At 35.7% G+C, this 17964-nt stretch overlaps 1 protein-coding gene and 1 non-coding gene across 2 annotated transcripts in view; both read left to right on the top strand.

Annotated features, from left to right (window-relative positions):
* The window catches only part of LOC126773051 (collagen alpha chain CG42342), a 201846-nt gene that overhangs the window by 118469 nt on the left and 65413 nt on the right, over positions 1–17964 (top strand). The window lies entirely within an intron of this gene.
* Trnar-ucu (transfer RNA arginine (anticodon UCU)) lies at positions 13308–13380 on the top strand. The gene has a single exon. It is a non-coding gene; the product is annotated as a tRNA-Arg (tRNA).

Raw genomic sequence — 17964 nt, 5'->3', positions numbered from 1 at the left:
AGAAAATATATCTTTATTTAAAAGTGTGAGCAACTGTTCTCCCGGGGCGAACTAGTTGATACAACGTGTACTTCTCCCATAACCCGTTTCCGCTCTGAACATCTCTTAGATTAGTATACATAAAGTTTCCTCTTCCTCGGCGAGCGCAGTTCATTTGTTAAGGTTGCGGAGCTCTGCGGAGTACTTTGCTTTGTTTAGGAAGAGTTTGTTGATTAAAGAAATTTAATATTGTTGAAAACGATATTATTATTATAAAAAGATATTATTATTTACAAATAAATATTGTCAAAAATCACATCAAAGTTACAAATGTTGCAAATTATAACAGGAATCGAGTGTTTCAGTAACTGGTCTTCACCGAATCGTTTGCGTCCAAGATGTCTTCTCAAAAAAAATCGGTCTGTACACTCAGGATCCAGGTTTCTTTAGTGTCAAATTTCTTTGCAGTCAGACAAAGGGACTGTAACCTGTAACTTTTGTATTTATAACAATAACTAGTACATATTTATAATGTTCGTTTATTGTGAAACACATTGAAATCTAAACGGGAACTTATTCTCTTTTTAAAACATTATCGTTTGAAATATCTTACGTACCGTATATTTTTACGGCATCCATCTTCAAACAGATTCGTTCCAGTTGCGAGTTAGCCTTTATTTGGTATAAGTATTTTCGTTACAAATAATTCGGGCCGACGACTCGACAAGGAGAGTAATGGATCGCATTGAACACGATTATATATCGCCGCAAGCGAATTCCAACTTGCTGATGTTTTTAACGATATTTATTTTGGTCCAATTATATCAAGACTGTCAATGCTGTCGCTTGTACTTACATTTTAGATGTATAATCTGTTGAAACAGTTTTATGAGTCTACTATTTTTCTATAATATTTAATCTTGATCAATACTTTTATGCTTCTGCTTAACATTTTCTAGGCTTACTTATACTCTATGATCAAAGCACCCACAACTTTATAGTTTATTATAAAACTAGTATATTGTAAGAAGATGTAATTAACAATAGCAATAGTTTCAGTGCAAGAATAAATTAAATAACAGGCGCTTAATGTGTAAAAAAAGTTATTTTTTATTCTAAACTTACTCAAAAAAAAAAAGATGAGAAGGCTGTTGATGATGATGACAATCTCTGATTCAACTAGTTTAAAAGCAGTAAAACACTTTTTTCAGCTTAAACTTGAGGAAAATGTAGCAAAATTTTGACTTAATATTTTTGATACACAATTAGAAGAGTTCATAATATACTGTTGATAAAAAATCAAGAAGAAATAAAACATAATTAGGTAATTCACTGAAATTAAACGTAAATGCGCTTCGTACCCTGAGTCGTCAATCCGTTCTCTGAAACAAGAAAAATAAACCGCGTCCATAAATTTCAAGTAAAACTGAATTGAAAGTGAACTGTGTTCATTAAGGCAAATTATTGAACGTGACAACTCGTAAAGTCACAATCATATCTCTTGTGTTGCGGCATATTTTTTGTCGTGTAATGTCATTCCTCTGTTGATACAGCGACTGTTCTTCGTATTAATGTTTGTTTGAACGGATTTAGAGTTCTAAATAACTCGGACACACGTACTCCGTCTTAGTCTCTCATAGCGAAGAATAACTTACGTTAGACGCAGTTTAGTTAATATCTAGGATTTAACGCGGCTAACATTCATCAGTTGATCGCTTTTTACGACATTTATAGTGAATTCTCGGACAGTTGAATTATGTTGTGAATAAATAACTTTCAAGAGAGTTGTTTAAGTGAAGAAAATCAACGCAAATATGATAAATCGGTCGAGTTTACTCGAGATAATCTCTAAGCCGATCGCTGATTTATCAGATATTTTCGCTACCAAGTAAGCCATTTGCTGCATATTGCGTTAGGAATATTCATATTTACATAGCTCGTAACTATATTCATTTGACTATAAACGCCTCTGCGTACTTTTCGAGGGAGAAATCTACGCAAAATCCACAGAGACATACTCGCACGTCGCGCGAATACAAATCTCCCCTTCTTTCGTATCTGTGGGGAAAGTCGTATACGGTCACTAGTCGCCATAAAAGCAAGGGAGCCGTCTATATTGGCCGGTGACGTGCGTGCGGCGTGCGTCGCTCAGATAACGCGCGGGTAAGCTCACGATATATCGACGGATACGGACGATGGTGGTAGCAAGAACTGCTCGATGGGGCTATTTTTTGCTTTATATACGATAGAACCATTCGAATAGATTTATGTTAGTATTTTATAACGCTTACCTTTGGATCGCTCTGACTTCACCGTTATAACAAAACTCACATTTCAAAAATTGACACTGTGTCGTTGTATGTTTTTATTTGCAAGAATAATTTGTAGGCAACTGTACAGTTAACTAGAAATAGCAAATAACAGTTAATTATTTTTTTTTTAATTTAAATTTGCAACAGATATTTATAAATATGATAAAAGTATATCATCCCCAGCTTCATATAAATCTGAAAACATATGAATGCGAGTTCTCCGATGCGATGTATTCGAAGCTTAATGGCAAGATAACAGAGTGATCTCTTTACTCTTATTAGGTGTAGACGTAAATCAAGTCGAGCGGTTGTAAACTTGCGAGTTACGCTCGAGCGCCGCAAGTACTGGTCGCGCTGCAGGGCTGTAGGGCTGCTGCGCGACTTCACGTCGACTCATGGATACGTTTTATTTAATTCTTTACCGCGGGTGTCAAATTAGATGTTACATTTTTTATTTAGACAACACCAAAATCAAGACGTGAAACTTCTCTGTATGCTATGACAGTATTATCTTATGGTCAGTTTTGAGTGTGACGAAACCACCTAAAGCTTAAGTGAAAGTTTATTTGTAAGATTTGTTCATTTAGAAACATAGAACAAAATAAAATAATTTAATATAAAATAAGCCATTATTTTATATCAATTTATTTCGTGTATTTCGGAAATGGTTCTTATGATTTGATTTAATTTAGATAAGATTATTACTTTTAAATTTATTTAAAAATGTAATTTAAAAAGAAAGTTTTTTATCAAGGTAAGTTTTTAATGTGATTTGATTTTGCACTTCTTACCAAAGACAACCCTTACCCGCCACCGGCCGCCAACTCCGCTCAGCTGCTTGGACGGACGCCAGAACGCACACGCGCCCGTCGCGATCGTCATTAGACAAATTCCACTATTATTCGTGTTGCAATTGTTTTCAGTTTGAAATAAGTCGTTTTGCTTTTAATAGATTTAAAAAGAAAGCAATTTACAGTCAAATCAAAAGTTTTTATAGCGCTTGTATTCTTGAGACGTTCCAAGATTAATCATCTTCGCGTGTAGTTTCCGAATCCTTAGAAATTATATTTTATAAAATGTACAATTGTATCAAGTGGTGTGAGACCCACTCTCACATTCACTCTCACGTTCATGCACTCAGTCCATTTCTGTCCCCTGATAACGTGTGTGCAAAATTTCATGATGATCTATTGAGTAATTCATAATGTAAAGTTTATTTTCTTCCGAGGGTGGCGATTATAATTTCAAAACACCAATTTACTGTCACACAATTTTATTATTAAATTACTTCACACATCAATCAAACTTTAAATCACTTTATTAAATCACAATACAATTATAACACGGTTTTCTTTCACAATTAATAGTCCTTAATTAAATCGCGATTACACCTCATAAATGTAATAACTAAGTTGCCTTCGGGCAGCGTAACGATAAACTGATCTCGAAATACGTTTGAGACCTTTTAATCTCAAGACGAGAGATCTCTTTATTTTATCATAAAAATGTGGGTACATCGTAATTTTTTACAATAAGTCACCTGAAGTGAAGTGGTCCGTCGTCCATAGTATGAAACGTTAAACTTTGCTGACGTCGGCAAAGCGTCACCCACCACAAGTACTGCACTGGCTCACTAACAACCAGGGACATAGAAATATAATAAAAATAACATTAAAGGATGGTAACTACCCAGTTGGGCTTGCATTAAGTCATCAAGTCTCAAGTGAATATACCGTAAATAGCAAAACACTAAAAAGCCTTATGATAACAAACCGTCGCACGCTGACACTGCGCGTGGTCTAACGGACAACCAACATTCTCTTTGATTGGCATAAACAGACCTAGTAAGTCAGACCCAGACATAGTAAACAAATAATCAAATTAAACTTTATTCAAGACAGCTTTCATAAGTAAATTGACAAAATTAAATTATATGTAAAGATAGCACCGGTTCGGAAGCAAGAAACTCAGAAATAAGCACGCACGCAACAATATACACAATCAAATATTATAACTATATTGGATATATAGCATGAAAATCAATAATAAAATAATATGACTTATTTATTAATTATTTTTTAAGATAAGTTTTAAATATATTACTCGGCAAATGTGTCTGCGGGATCTCATTATAAAATCGAAGACTAATTGCTCCGGGAGGGATGTATTTACTTTGCGAAGTCGGAAACGTATTTATTTAATACACGGTATAAACATTTACTTTTATAAATCAATTATTGTACTAACAATATCTACTTTTATTTACATTTTCATGTGCATTCAATTATCCCGCGTTAGTTTATTATATAATGCTATAAATAAATAAATACACAATGTACAGTGGTCGACATGTTTAAGAAGGCTATGTGTCCTTACATCAGAGCGCACGCGTCGAAGTCGCTTCGCCTTCTCATCATCCGATTAATAACGCAGTGAAATTGGAATAACTACAATAACAGCCTGTTAATGTCCCACTGCTGGGCTAAGGCCTCCTCTCCCTTTTGAGGAGAAGGTTTGGAGCTTATTCCACCACGCTGCTCCAATGCGGGTTGGTAGAATTCACATGTGGCAGAATTTCAATGAAATTAGACACATGCAGGTTTCCTCACGATGTTTTCCTTCACCGTTGAAGGTGAAGGAAAACGGTGGAATAACTAACAACAATAATATTATGAACAGTTACAGCTCACTAAATTGTTATGCTTTCAATAAATTACAAATTCAACTCTCGAGACTACATTATATTAAAATCTACACTTCGCTCGCTCTTTCTATATAGTATAGCAATATTGGACATGACGCATGCTATATGTTGTGTATAAATTAACTTAAGTCTTGATGACATCCGTTAACATAGATAGGTCGACCAAAACAGATGAGTTAGTTTGGAATTAAACGATACCTACGTAATATAGATAGATCTAATTGTTCGATCCGGACGTCGGGTTGCTATAACAAAGCCGCTACGAACAATATTTAAACAGCGAGATCCATTACTTACGCGAATGTCTCAATTGTCTTCCCGACGTTGAATTATCATGTGTTTGTTTTATCTTGTGCTTGGCGGGTAATGGAAACATCGTTACGAAATCTGCTTGTGTCGGGTTAAAATGTGCTACATGTGTATCCCCCGCATTGAAGCAGCATGGTGGCTGATGCTCCAAGCCTTCTCCTCGTAAAGAAGGCCGTTTTCCCTACTGTTGCTTTTTATATATCACGCGTAACTCTTATTATACATTGACTTGTTGACTCTCAAGTTGCCTGGAAGAGATCGCTACTTAGCGATTTGACCTTAATGTGCATCTAAAATAGTTTTGTTATTTATATTGTAATATGTTTGTAGGTACAATGTATAATATGATTATTATCTATTCATATTTATCACTCACCACTACGTCGTAATATTATTGTTGCATACAAAGATGATATGTCAGATTACTAATTAAGATACATCGACGATGAAAATGTTGGAATTAATTGATGCAATCAGTGTGAAATCAAACCCACAAGAAGTTACGACTTTTATTTATTGTGATATGAGAGGTTATTTTGCATTAAGCCTTAATAACATGCGTATCATATTATCCTTAATTCCCTTACAGTAATTTAATTTAAATAAAATCGTGCTAAATAAATTTAGTTGCTTGCACGGTTCCATAACAAAGAGTTATTTAAGGAAATGTTATTAAGCTTTATGGTAACTTGAGACTCACACGGAGTCATATGTACATGTACGGTTCTCGGCTCCATAATATGTAATGTTGTAAACAGAATAATAACAATATTTTCTTACACTTGTTCTCGTTCCTTTTCAGGTAAGGCCTCTGTCGATTGCGTTGAATCACGTCGTCTGCCCGCCGCCCACGCGGACATAAATCTGGTTCGTACAAATTATTAAACTGTCAATGATTCGCCGACATCGTAACAGTCGTTTAAATCACATGAAAGTTTTAATTAAATTTTTTATAACCGCCTAATGAGGGAAGAGCTATTACAGAACGGAAACGAATCGTTGATATCGCGGCGAATATATCTTATGAATGGACAGTTAGTGTTGTTCGTTGTTGATGGTAATGGAGGAGATTTGTCGCTGCTACCGGGCGGTGCGGCTCTGCGGCGGTGCGGGGGTGCGGCGGCGCGGGGGGGCTAATGACGGGTCACGCAGATCGCAGCAATAAATACAGATTAGCTGCATACAGCCACCCGGCCACACTGCGTGTCTAGTAACGGAGCGTACACATCGACGGCAGTCGGCAATATAATACAGACATACTACTGTCTACATACAATGAAACAGCGGTAGAACTGTAACGAATAAAATCAGTATAAAACAAAGTATATTATTACATATATAAAAAAGAAATGTTTTAAAATGAGGTCCATGCTTTCCAATACGACCATGAAAAAGAATACTGTTTTTTTTTTATACACAACAACGCCAAAAGAGAACTAAGTAAAAGAAGGCATGCCATCTCTTTAGAGGATTTCTCTCAACACACCTTAAATATAATATTGACTAATTAATATGATGTAGGTTCATCAAAGGACATCCTGGTTGACTGTTTATATGTTCAGACGAGTAATGAAGTATCAGTCAAGTATATACTATAACTATTAGAACACACGTCATTTTTATTATTTGCTTGTTCGTGTTTTGGGCGACGGTTCAGGAGTCGTTGACAATTTTGTTCCTGGATAGATAAATAACTGCGATATTATTGTTTTAATATGTGTATAAAATTTAACTGGAAAATTTAGTTACAACCAACTAAAAGCGACCAAACTTCAGTGTGAAAGGGCCGTGACTGTGTTCTGAGATTTGAAATATTGATATGTTTCACGTCAGCTCTCGCTTACTGTTTATAGGAGAATGGAAATTCTATAGGAGTTTTCGTTGTAATAACCGAGCACCACGCAGTACTCGTCGATACGATCTTTATACGTTTTGTAAAACAACATTCGTAATTTATTTGTTTTATCACTGTATTCAATGAGTAAGGTAATTACCATATTTGAAAAACCTCATAATAATAATAAATGACATCTGTAGAACTTTGCAATGTAAATTAAGGCTTAAATAGCATGAAAACAAATCGTCCTCTAAACAGTATGTAAAGCAGTGGATTTGGCTGCTCCGCGGAGAACGAAGAATAGAGACGACGCGCTGCCATTTAAATTCTGCTGTGGTCGTCCGCGCACGCTCCACGAATCTAAAAAACGCTCGAACAGAAGCAGAAAATAGATGCGGCATTGTCGACATGAAAATGTTAAACTTTTGAATAGCCTGCTCAGCAGTACGCAACGTTTTCGCAACACTCAATAAGTTACATTTAGAGTAGAGCAAAGGGTTAACGACACCCGCGTCGGCCTCGCGCATCATAAATATTGACATTACACATACCTACACACAATTTTTCTCTGCTTTTAAGGTTTATCGTAATGTTTTTATTACGTATACTTCTCCCCCGACAGTCGCAAGAAAATTTAAGAAACAAGTCATGTTTCTACAATTTAGCATAAAGCCTCACGTTTTCGCGACATAAGCTGTCGTTATCTGTCCGCCGCGGGCCGCCATTTTTCTAGCTCAGAGTGCGTCGCGGGAAATATTGTCCGTCGCTTAGCGCGTCGCACCCTCCTGCCATTTGCATATATTTACATTATAATCCTTGTTGTTTGGTGGAGTATTCGAGTCGGATATTATTTAGATTACGCGAGGGCGAGTAAATGCACCGCTCGGGTCAAATAGTTTTATTGACTTTCGCGAACCGCGCTCGCTCCGTGATTAATGCGTTCACTGTTTCTCTTGTTTTTGTTTTTCCGACATTTGCTAAATGGACTATTTAAAAGTTTATTATTAATCATTTCGTGGCGAACGCGGCGCTTTCAAAAATATCTGAGAGTTACGACGCGGCACTGACATGTTTTTAATTACATGTTGTTTGTATACAAAAACAAATAAACCAAATAAAATTTATTTTGTTTACTACGATGATGAATATTAACGTATTAAAAGTATTTTATGTGAAAAATGTAATAAAAATAATAATCAAATAAAGTACTAAGGTTTGCTAACAGGCGACAAAGCGATCTGTGGCAGTCATCGAGCTCGTTCGGTCCAATCAGAGTCTGTCAGTCGCCGATAAGTCAGCTCTGTGAAAATGTTCGATTAGGCACACTCCAATACGTCAGGTCCGGGAGTTTCAGTCTCTCGTGACGTCTCCGCTCGTCAGCGAGTACTGCACGTACAATGGCATCCAATGCACTAAACACAGCCTCACATACTATCTAACTCCTATTACACTCATATTTCAGAGAGCTAGCTTATAGTATTAGTGCGTACATACCGGGTCAACGTAATCTTCAGTTTATTATGATCACAGTTTTAATTTAGGATAAACCAAATTATCCTCGTGTAGTATTTTTACTACTAATAATAATTAGGATTAGCAGTAAAATATATTTGAGTAATAACTTACTATTCTCATTACTATAACACTACCGAGATAAAATGTAATATAATACTACCGAGAAAAAGTTGATCGTAACAAAGAAGATCACAAACTTTCATCCGGGCGAGCACCACTGAGATACTTAATTTGTGTTTATATGAAAAAATCACGAGGGAAACTAATGTCTGAGTCCTAGTGATACTCTGCCACGTGTGTCGACCAACAAACACGAGAATGGCGAAGTAGACACAGCTTAAAACATTATCTGTGAAGAAGAGAGGGGTTGGCTTTAGGCAGCAATGGAGCAGTAACAGGCAGTTACTAAATAAACAAACATCCTTCTGTTTCGTATGTATTCTGTAATTGACTACCTCGTTGGTTTAGTGGCTAGATATAAGGTCGCTGACCCGGAGGTTCTGGGTTCAATTCCCAAGTCGGGCCAATAAAAAGTTATTGGGTTTTTCTGTCAGAAAATTCTCAGTAGCAGCCCGAAGTTGGAGTTGGAAGTTGGAAGTATGTATACTGTCGTCCCTCGTAAAGCAGTCGTCGGTCCTGACTAAGCGCTGCGCTAAGGAACAGTGTGCACCTGTGTTTGCGCACACACTTGTGCACTATAATACTCCTACACAGTTGGTTAATCTCTCGTGAGATTGGCCGCCATGGCCGAAATCGGTCTGAAGGACCTCATTCTGAAATTGTTATTTGAGTCAGTATTCCTATAATAAAAACTTAATTACACTATTCAATCGATCATTTCCACATAATATTTGTATATATATGGTATTACCCAATGTAACCCGTCGGGCGCGGTGCGGGATGAGGCCGTGGCTTGTCTAATCAAAGGGCGTCAGTGGTCGATCTGTCTGTGCGAGTGCTGGATTAGGAAGCCGTCCAATTTGTCAGCGGCCGGTCCGTCACCCGTGACACTTGCTCTGCTGAATCAGTGACGTTTAGTTATACGAGTTGTTCTCTATATATTCGTTATACATATGGAGATTGCATATGGAGATTGCATATGGAGATTGCTCTAGATTAATATCTATCTGTACATGTATTAATGTTGTTCGAGACATAAGTGTTTATGTTACTTTTAAAATATGTTATATTATATCCTATTTATGATAATAACAATCTAAGTATTTTTTTATTAAGTTTTGCTAAATTTTCTCATAATTTTTATCATAATTACCAGACTCATTCGAGTCATTAATATCGACGCTTGGTTATTTTAATCGGCAAATTGTTTTGTTTGTGTAGAAAATATTTGATCTGTTGAGCTGTCTGCTTAAACGATGCAATAAGATAATATTTAACACATATTCGAAATCCTACTTTAATTATAAATAACGATTAAACAAAATAGCTCAGGTACTTGCGATAAACTGAGCAGCAATTAGTGTCTGCCAGTCGATGATCGGTGCACTCGCCGCTCGCGGCCGGGATTATCGAGCCATCCAGCACGTCACCGGCTCGACTGTCACCGCACGTGACAGCTCGCAGCCGCCCGGCGTGACTTACCGTCTACTGGCGCCGTACGTCGGAACTACCGCGTACATTCGAAACGATATGTCATTCGCAACAATTACCACATTATTTTACGTTGCGTATACTTTGGTCGATTTGAAAATATTATGTACTCTTACACATTATATACTCGTACTGCCCTCGTAATTGAAAGTAAGGTATCTTCGAAAGCATGTTTCGTTTCGACCTTACAGTCAGTACTAAATGTCCAACTATTGTTAAATACCTCGTACAGAACTATAGATAGGTGCATATGAGATGATTATTCCGGTACATACATGTTTCCTCACGATATATTCCTAAGCCGCCTATTACTAAATGAATTGTAAACAAATATTAAACACGACTAACCAACGATGTTCATGATGTCAAGATGTTCCACGAACTGATCACCTCGACATACTTACTTGTTATATAATATACAGCTAAGTCTTCCTTTTCATCAATTGATTTGGTTTTGTTTATACTCGTAGATTACGATACATCTCAGTAGAGTAATGTAAGCTGCACTTACTCAGCAATGAAGCTGCAATCGCTACTAATCACTTATCGTATGTAGTTATATTTAGAATACTATACGGGTGGGGGGACGCAAGGGGAGGGAAGGAGGAGGGGCCTCGAATGTCAAATATGTTAAGCACGGGAGACACGTAATCAAGCGACGTGCGGTTACCAGTTATACCTATAGACTGAGTTTAATGATCTCCGATATTCCTATAGGCACCTAGAACTGCATATACATATGTTGATTATTTAACTCTTCAAAGATTTAGGAAAAAATATAGAATTATATAAATTTAGACTAAAAAATATTATAAGCCTAATGATACATTTACAGATTATTACTTTACATTTATAGAAAATATACATTACAAAGCCGACTTTCTTGCTATAATATATGATAAATATATTTAAATTTAATATTTTTGATTATTAATAATTCCGCGTACGATTTCAATGAGCGACTAAACTTAACGACTCACAGCTCGACCTTTCTTGAAATCGATTAAAAACAGTGACTATATTTCAATTATTCATACATACATATTTAATTTGATTTTGACATATCATGATATTACACAAAAAGTGAAAATCATTTTCTTGCGCTCAAAGATAACTCCTTAAAACATTATTTTTCCAACTTCAACAATAAATAAATTAAATAGTATTTCATTTCGACGAATAATTAATTAAACCGTTAAAAGACTGTGAGCGTATGACGAAGATATACATTGTACGAGATATCAACATCCATTAATATGAGACACGTAATGAAATTTCCAGTGATCAGAATTTAGAGTATCATTAACAAGTTTAGCGCGGGGCTTGCGGGGCGGGAGATTAAACTAAAGGCGTAGTTGTAGGAGTGCGTTCCGTTAAGCAAATTATATCGTAACCTCCAGTCGGCAGCTGAAGACCGGGAGCCTAGGGCTGAAGAGAGAATATAGCTCACTATAAGCTCCGAACGAATATTTCGAAATGTTTTTTCTCTCGAACATATTGTACAGCATAACTACGAGATAGGTATATTGTATTTAATTTAAATATGTACGTATATTGAAAAACGTTACGTATTTAAGCACGTCACGTTTTTTCATACATTCATTCACTCACTCATGAACTATATTATATGTCATAATTACTTAAATCGAGTAAATATTAATTAAATACAGACTATATCCAGTTAATATTTATTTTCAATAAACGATTATTTAATTTGCTTACGGATGGTATAATTGTAAACGATGCGTAATTTAAAAGCATCTCAATAATTAACGTACGAACGTCAATTATTGAAAATTTACTTTCAAAGTCGCGTATGTGACGTACAATTTTATTGTAACATCTTCAACGGCTCGTTACTTGTAGCTTAAAACTACTCGTAACTGATGTACAATAACGATCTTCGAATCTTTAAAAATAGGAACCGAATATTAGAGATCATTCGGCTTTTATAAACAAGCAAATTAGCCATTTTTATTCATGCCACAGTTGTCAGTAAAATTTAATTAAATTAACATTTATTCTTGTTTAGGCGAGAAAGTTATAGTAAGTTTTAAGATTCCCTTTACTAGCCCAAATGACAAAAAATGCTGATTTACTTTTAATTAATGTAGATTCAAAGGTACGTATATTTTATTCTTAATAAAATTATATATAAAATTGGTCGATATATCCGCGCGCCAACCCTGCCAGCGGGCGCGTCGCGAATAGCGAGTCGCGCTGCAGAGATAGGTGGATTACGTCAAACAAGTTATCAAAATACACACGACCTCCAGATTTCATTACCCCTGAATTAAGTCAGCAGCAGTTGTATCGACTTAATCTTAACTCTGATGTGAGCGTCGCTCACTGTACATGAACACACGTGTGTACACTGTGTGTTCGTGTGTGTACGCACCGCGTAATCATTTTCAAATTGATATAAATGTTGTTGACTCAAGTTTCGTGGTTCTATAATAAACGAATAAGCGGACGTTGATGACTATGTCATTGTATTCCTCAGCGTAAATAAAACTTAATATGTTCACAATACCGAATACATATGTATGTTACTATTTATTAATAAATAGCATTTACTTTTAAATTAATATTTTTACAAAAGAGTACTTCTGTTCTACCGATAATTCAATTTTACTTTATCTTTTTAGTACGTTTAAGACTTATATTATACGACTTCTTATTACTTTTATTTATCTTGTATGTCAAACTTGAAGAAATAAATTTCATAAAAAAAACCTTTTGTAATATGATCGTCGGATGTATCAAGGGTGTAAAATATCTGAGAAGTAGGGCGACCTCTACGGGAAAGGGCTAAATGACAAATAAAGAAATAACACTTTCGTACTTCATACATAAATTTACATTTACATACAAACAGTAATGTGGCGGACACTCTGCAGTACACGAAGGACACTTAACACTATTATTGCTTATGTACCGATGCATGTACGTCAGTTAAATCATGTATGAACATAAATAGTATATTTGTTAGATTTTGTATTTGAAAAACCAATACGCTTTTATAGCAAAAAGTCGTGTAGTCCCTGTGGCGCAGAGGATAGCGCGTTGGACTTCTAATCCAAAGGTCGTGGGTTCGATCCCCACCAGGGATGGAAGCATTAAAATTTTGGAATTGTTATCCAATTATGTTAATGTAAATAGTAACTAATTATGTTATTAATTGGATCATCAGTAATTTTATAATTAAACTAAACAATTAAATTATGTTGGCATGATAAAGTGGATTCAAATATTGTCCACCGGTTTGTTAAATCTTGTTCTGTAATTGAAAGGGACTTACATCCAAAACAGAGGCACAATCCAGTTTTAGACGCTTGGGCGCTAAGATTAGTATAACATGCATTGCTTAGGATTAAGTTAATATTCTTGTTGAATGATGAACTTAGATGTTTACACACGTTTTTCTCCTAAGTATATGATATCATTATATAGTATTCGTTGGCTATGATCGTGCAATGTGACAGCAGCCAGTCGGGTGACACACACGACCCAATCTTTAAGAAACAACATTATTCCTGACAGCCGCCGCGCCGCGCTCAGACCATGATACAAAAGGCAATTCAGGAAATAAGGTCGAAGGAATGTGTTGCAATAATTCACTACTGGATTAAGAACAAACGCTTATATTTTATTTCTCTTGTTTCAACATAGATGGTATCAAATTGTCTCGTGATAATAATATATGTACGTATTTTTGATATGTAAAATGATAAAATATAGAATGGATTGGTCGTAACGCATTTGTATTTACACACGCTCACAATATCTGAAATGTCTGCGGCTTCATTACCTCAGTGACGAAAATAGACCAAGTTCTAGTTTTCTGGTATTAATACAAATGAATAAATTACAAATTATATTAATATCAAAGATGAATCGGAATGATCTGAATTACATTATATAATCCGTAACAGCCTGTGAATGTCCCACTGCTGGGCTAAAGGCCTCCTCTCCTCTTTTTGAGGAGAAGGTTTGGAGCTTATTGCACCACGCTGCTCCAATGCGGGTTGGTGGAATACACATGTGGCAGAATTTCAGTGAAATTAGACACATGCAGGTTTCCTCACGATGTTTTCCTTCACCGTAAAGCACGAGATGAATTATAATCACAAATTAAGCACATGAAAATTCAGTGGTGCTTGCCCGGGTTTGAACCCACGATCATCGGTTAAGATTCACGCGTTCTTACCACTGGGCCATCTCGGCTCGTTAATAACATTATAATAACATTATATAATAAAAAATATAATTTGTAAGTGAAAAGCAGTTTTCAAAAAGTACTCACATGGAGATAAAATTTCCATAAGAGTGCGATGGTCATCGACTAAATATAATCAGCGAGTGCAGATGTCGTCTCTTCGGTAGCGGCGCTCTGTTTAGTCTAGACTGTCATTATTATTGTTTACTTTACTCGAAATAGATCTTAATACGGAGGGAGAAAGTTGCACAGGAATTAGCTACTCGATTTCTTTGCAACAAGCGATCCACCAACTTCAATAATTATTAAAAATGAGCTCTGTGTATGATATTATAATAATGTACTCGTACATAATTGTTGTGAGATTATCAATAATAGTAACACAGTAAGTAGTCTCTTGCAAACGAGAGTCTTTATTAAAATATAATATTTTTCCTCCTCTCCTCTCGCTGCTGCTGCGTGAGTTGGAGCACATCCTCTATGCACTAGCCTGTCTCGACTCGAATTTATTAAAAATATTTTTTACAAAAAATAATATTTAGTGCTGTCATAATACCACAGTCGGTATCATTCCATTATTTTTAAGCAAATCAATGTATTTTAGTTAGCAGCCACGTTGTCGTCGCGACCTTTATGATACATATTAAAAAACATTATTTGTCATCTTATTGATATGACATAACTGAACAATAATTATTTTTAGAAATGATTGAATGTACAAACTGATTTGTGTAGTAAACTAATATATTAACATGTATAGAAAACGATTTTAAGACATTTGTAACAGAACGTAGGAGCTACTATTTTAGAATACCTATGCATGTGAAACGTGACTCCTTGAGACATGTTATAAATATGCGGGGCTAGGATATGTCCTAGCGGAGATCCAGATTAGCCGATCACGACCGAGAGTTATGCACGCTGAACAGATTGCATTTCAACACTCTCACAACATTCTGAAACGGATTGCCGACTCAATGATATCAGTTTCTTGAATAAATTATAACTTACTAGTTCTTTGCTGAACTAACTTATCACTAGAGATTTTGTATTCAAAGCCATCTTGGATTCCAAACAGATATAACATATTAGTTTTTACCCGCGACTTGTTTGGAGGTGGGCAGGTGATAGCTATTAAAAAGTACCTTATGTCTGTCCTTGAGTTGGTAAGCAAGCTTGAGGTTAAACCAAATTTCATCAAAATTGGTTCAGTGGTGTAGCCGTAAAAGCGTAAGAGTATTACTTCCGCGATTATAATTTTAATGTAAATATTGTGACATTATATTTATAGAATTACAAAAAATATATTCTTACTTGATTCGTAAAATGGATCGAGTGTCTCGGTCTAACACCTCATGAAGCGGTGGGCCCTTTCTATTAGTCCAATCGACTTAATAATTGCTATACATTTTCATTGGTGTTGCTTTACAGCACAAAAATATTTTTTATTTTATATATTCTTCAGATTATTTTGCAGTAGTTCGCAGTGTGAAGTGTTCGTCTAATGTCATCCTAAAATCATCCTGGGTAAGGGTGGCTTTCCAAATTATTATTAAGACATAATAATAGTATGTAGTGTCACAATTCGTATGTTGCTTTCGTCCGTTAATTTTAAGTTAAGTTAAGTTCGTTCGTTAATTATGTATTATTTGCCTTATGCACGCGCTCATTATTGTCTTAATATGAAGCATGCCGTTAAGCCGGCAATCTGCTCGTAGCACTTAGACTAAATTACACTCGCTTTTATTTAATTTGGTGGCGGCGGTAGGCGTGGCGGACCACACTTGACGAATTAATGTAAGCCAGTAATACTGTAGGGTGTAATTTATATGAGGCATGGCCTGTAATGCATCATATCTGGCCGTAAACATGACCAACGCGCTTAATAGCTGGTTTCCTTCGCATAACTCATGCGCCTACTTTCTGCAGCGTGATTGAGATTCAAAACATGTCTTTAACGGTGCTTATATTTACATTTTAAATTATATTTCTGTATCATAAAGAACAGATACTAATAATATTAAGATTATTGCGAACTCCAGCAGTTATTAGTTATTAGAGGCAGTTTTATAGAACTACTCGTACAACGTGGAACTTTAGAATTTGACTCGTCTACGAAATTATGAATAAGAATGATTACATGGAGACATTATTCATTTCACGCGCTCGGAAATGAGATTTCCTTTCTTTTAGAAATGTTCAAAAGTTTCTTATTCATAAATAAAATACTTTTGACGGCAACCATAATGGAATTTAGAGCACTGCCTTTTCCTATTAATGATAAATGGCTTTATAATTTTATGTATTCATAGGAAGTCATATTGAAATAAATCTTCTTATAATTATATGCGTATATAGAATTGAAAAAACGACCGTATTGGAAACACGCAAATAAGTTTTAATACTACTAGTATAGTATAGTAGTATAAGTAGTTCCGAGTGTAGAATTCCCACCAACCTTTTGAGTTTCTTACTCAATAGTTAGGTACTTTTTTATCATAATACAGTAATTATTGTTATTCATTAAGATTTATGTTGTACTGATGAGTAATTTACTTTAGGTAATGTCGTGTAGAATAGGACGTGCTTCGAAATAGTTTTTTTACATGAACTTTAATATTGTAAGTTGATTGATACAAGATAAGTGTGTATGATATGATACATTTCGATTTGAAGCTGTGTACCTTCCAGTGTCTTGAGATGTAATGGCAGAATCCCAGTTACCCGAAACGTGTGCCGAATATTCCGATAAATCTATGAGGTGCAATACCCGAAATTGTTTCTAAGGACGCCTCGCCCTCTCCGATAGCGGAAGGCAGCGAGTGTGTGGGCGGCTTTATCTATTAAGAGGCGATCACACGCGCGCATACAAATTGACGCATTAAAGACACGCAGCGTCGATTACAATCTTAATAGCTTTCTCAAATGAAGCTATATTGAAAATTTATCTATGAGAGAATGTTTTGATTGTTCTCAGAATAGACACCGGCCTATTAATATACGATTTGAAAAAATATATGTACGTACTTCACATTTCTATAAATATGAAACCGTAAAAACCGTATGAATACAATCATGAATATTCAAAGGTTCTTTCAACACAAACACGTTGTCGTAACAAAAGTGATTAACAAAACAGCGTATCTTTGTCAGTACACTATCTTATTCAGACTATAAAATGTTGTTTTTGTGAAATGTCATCTTCCAACTGTCCATGATTGAAGACTTTGTAAGCGTTATTAAAAGCGTATTACCGAAGCAGCGACAACAAAGTAAAGGGACGTCGTACTTTACTACTTCGGAGCTGAGTCCACGCTGCGAGCGCTTATAACAATGTAATCGGTTATTGGCGCGGGTAACGGGTTCAAATCAACGAATGACGAAACAAAAGGAGTAAGTTTCTTGTGTATTGAAACTAATTTAATTTGGAGTGCTACAGTGGGACGTGTCGAGCGCTTCGAGGGCGGGTCGGTCAACT

This window comes from Nymphalis io, chromosome 13 (assembly GCF_905147045.1).
Source record: "Nymphalis io chromosome 13, ilAglIoxx1.1, whole genome shotgun sequence".
In the NCBI taxonomy this organism is placed as follows: domain Eukaryota; kingdom Metazoa; phylum Arthropoda; class Insecta; order Lepidoptera; family Nymphalidae; genus Nymphalis; species Nymphalis io.
The sequence above is the reverse complement of the archived record's forward strand: the minus strand, read 5'-3'. Positions and strand labels throughout refer to the sequence as shown.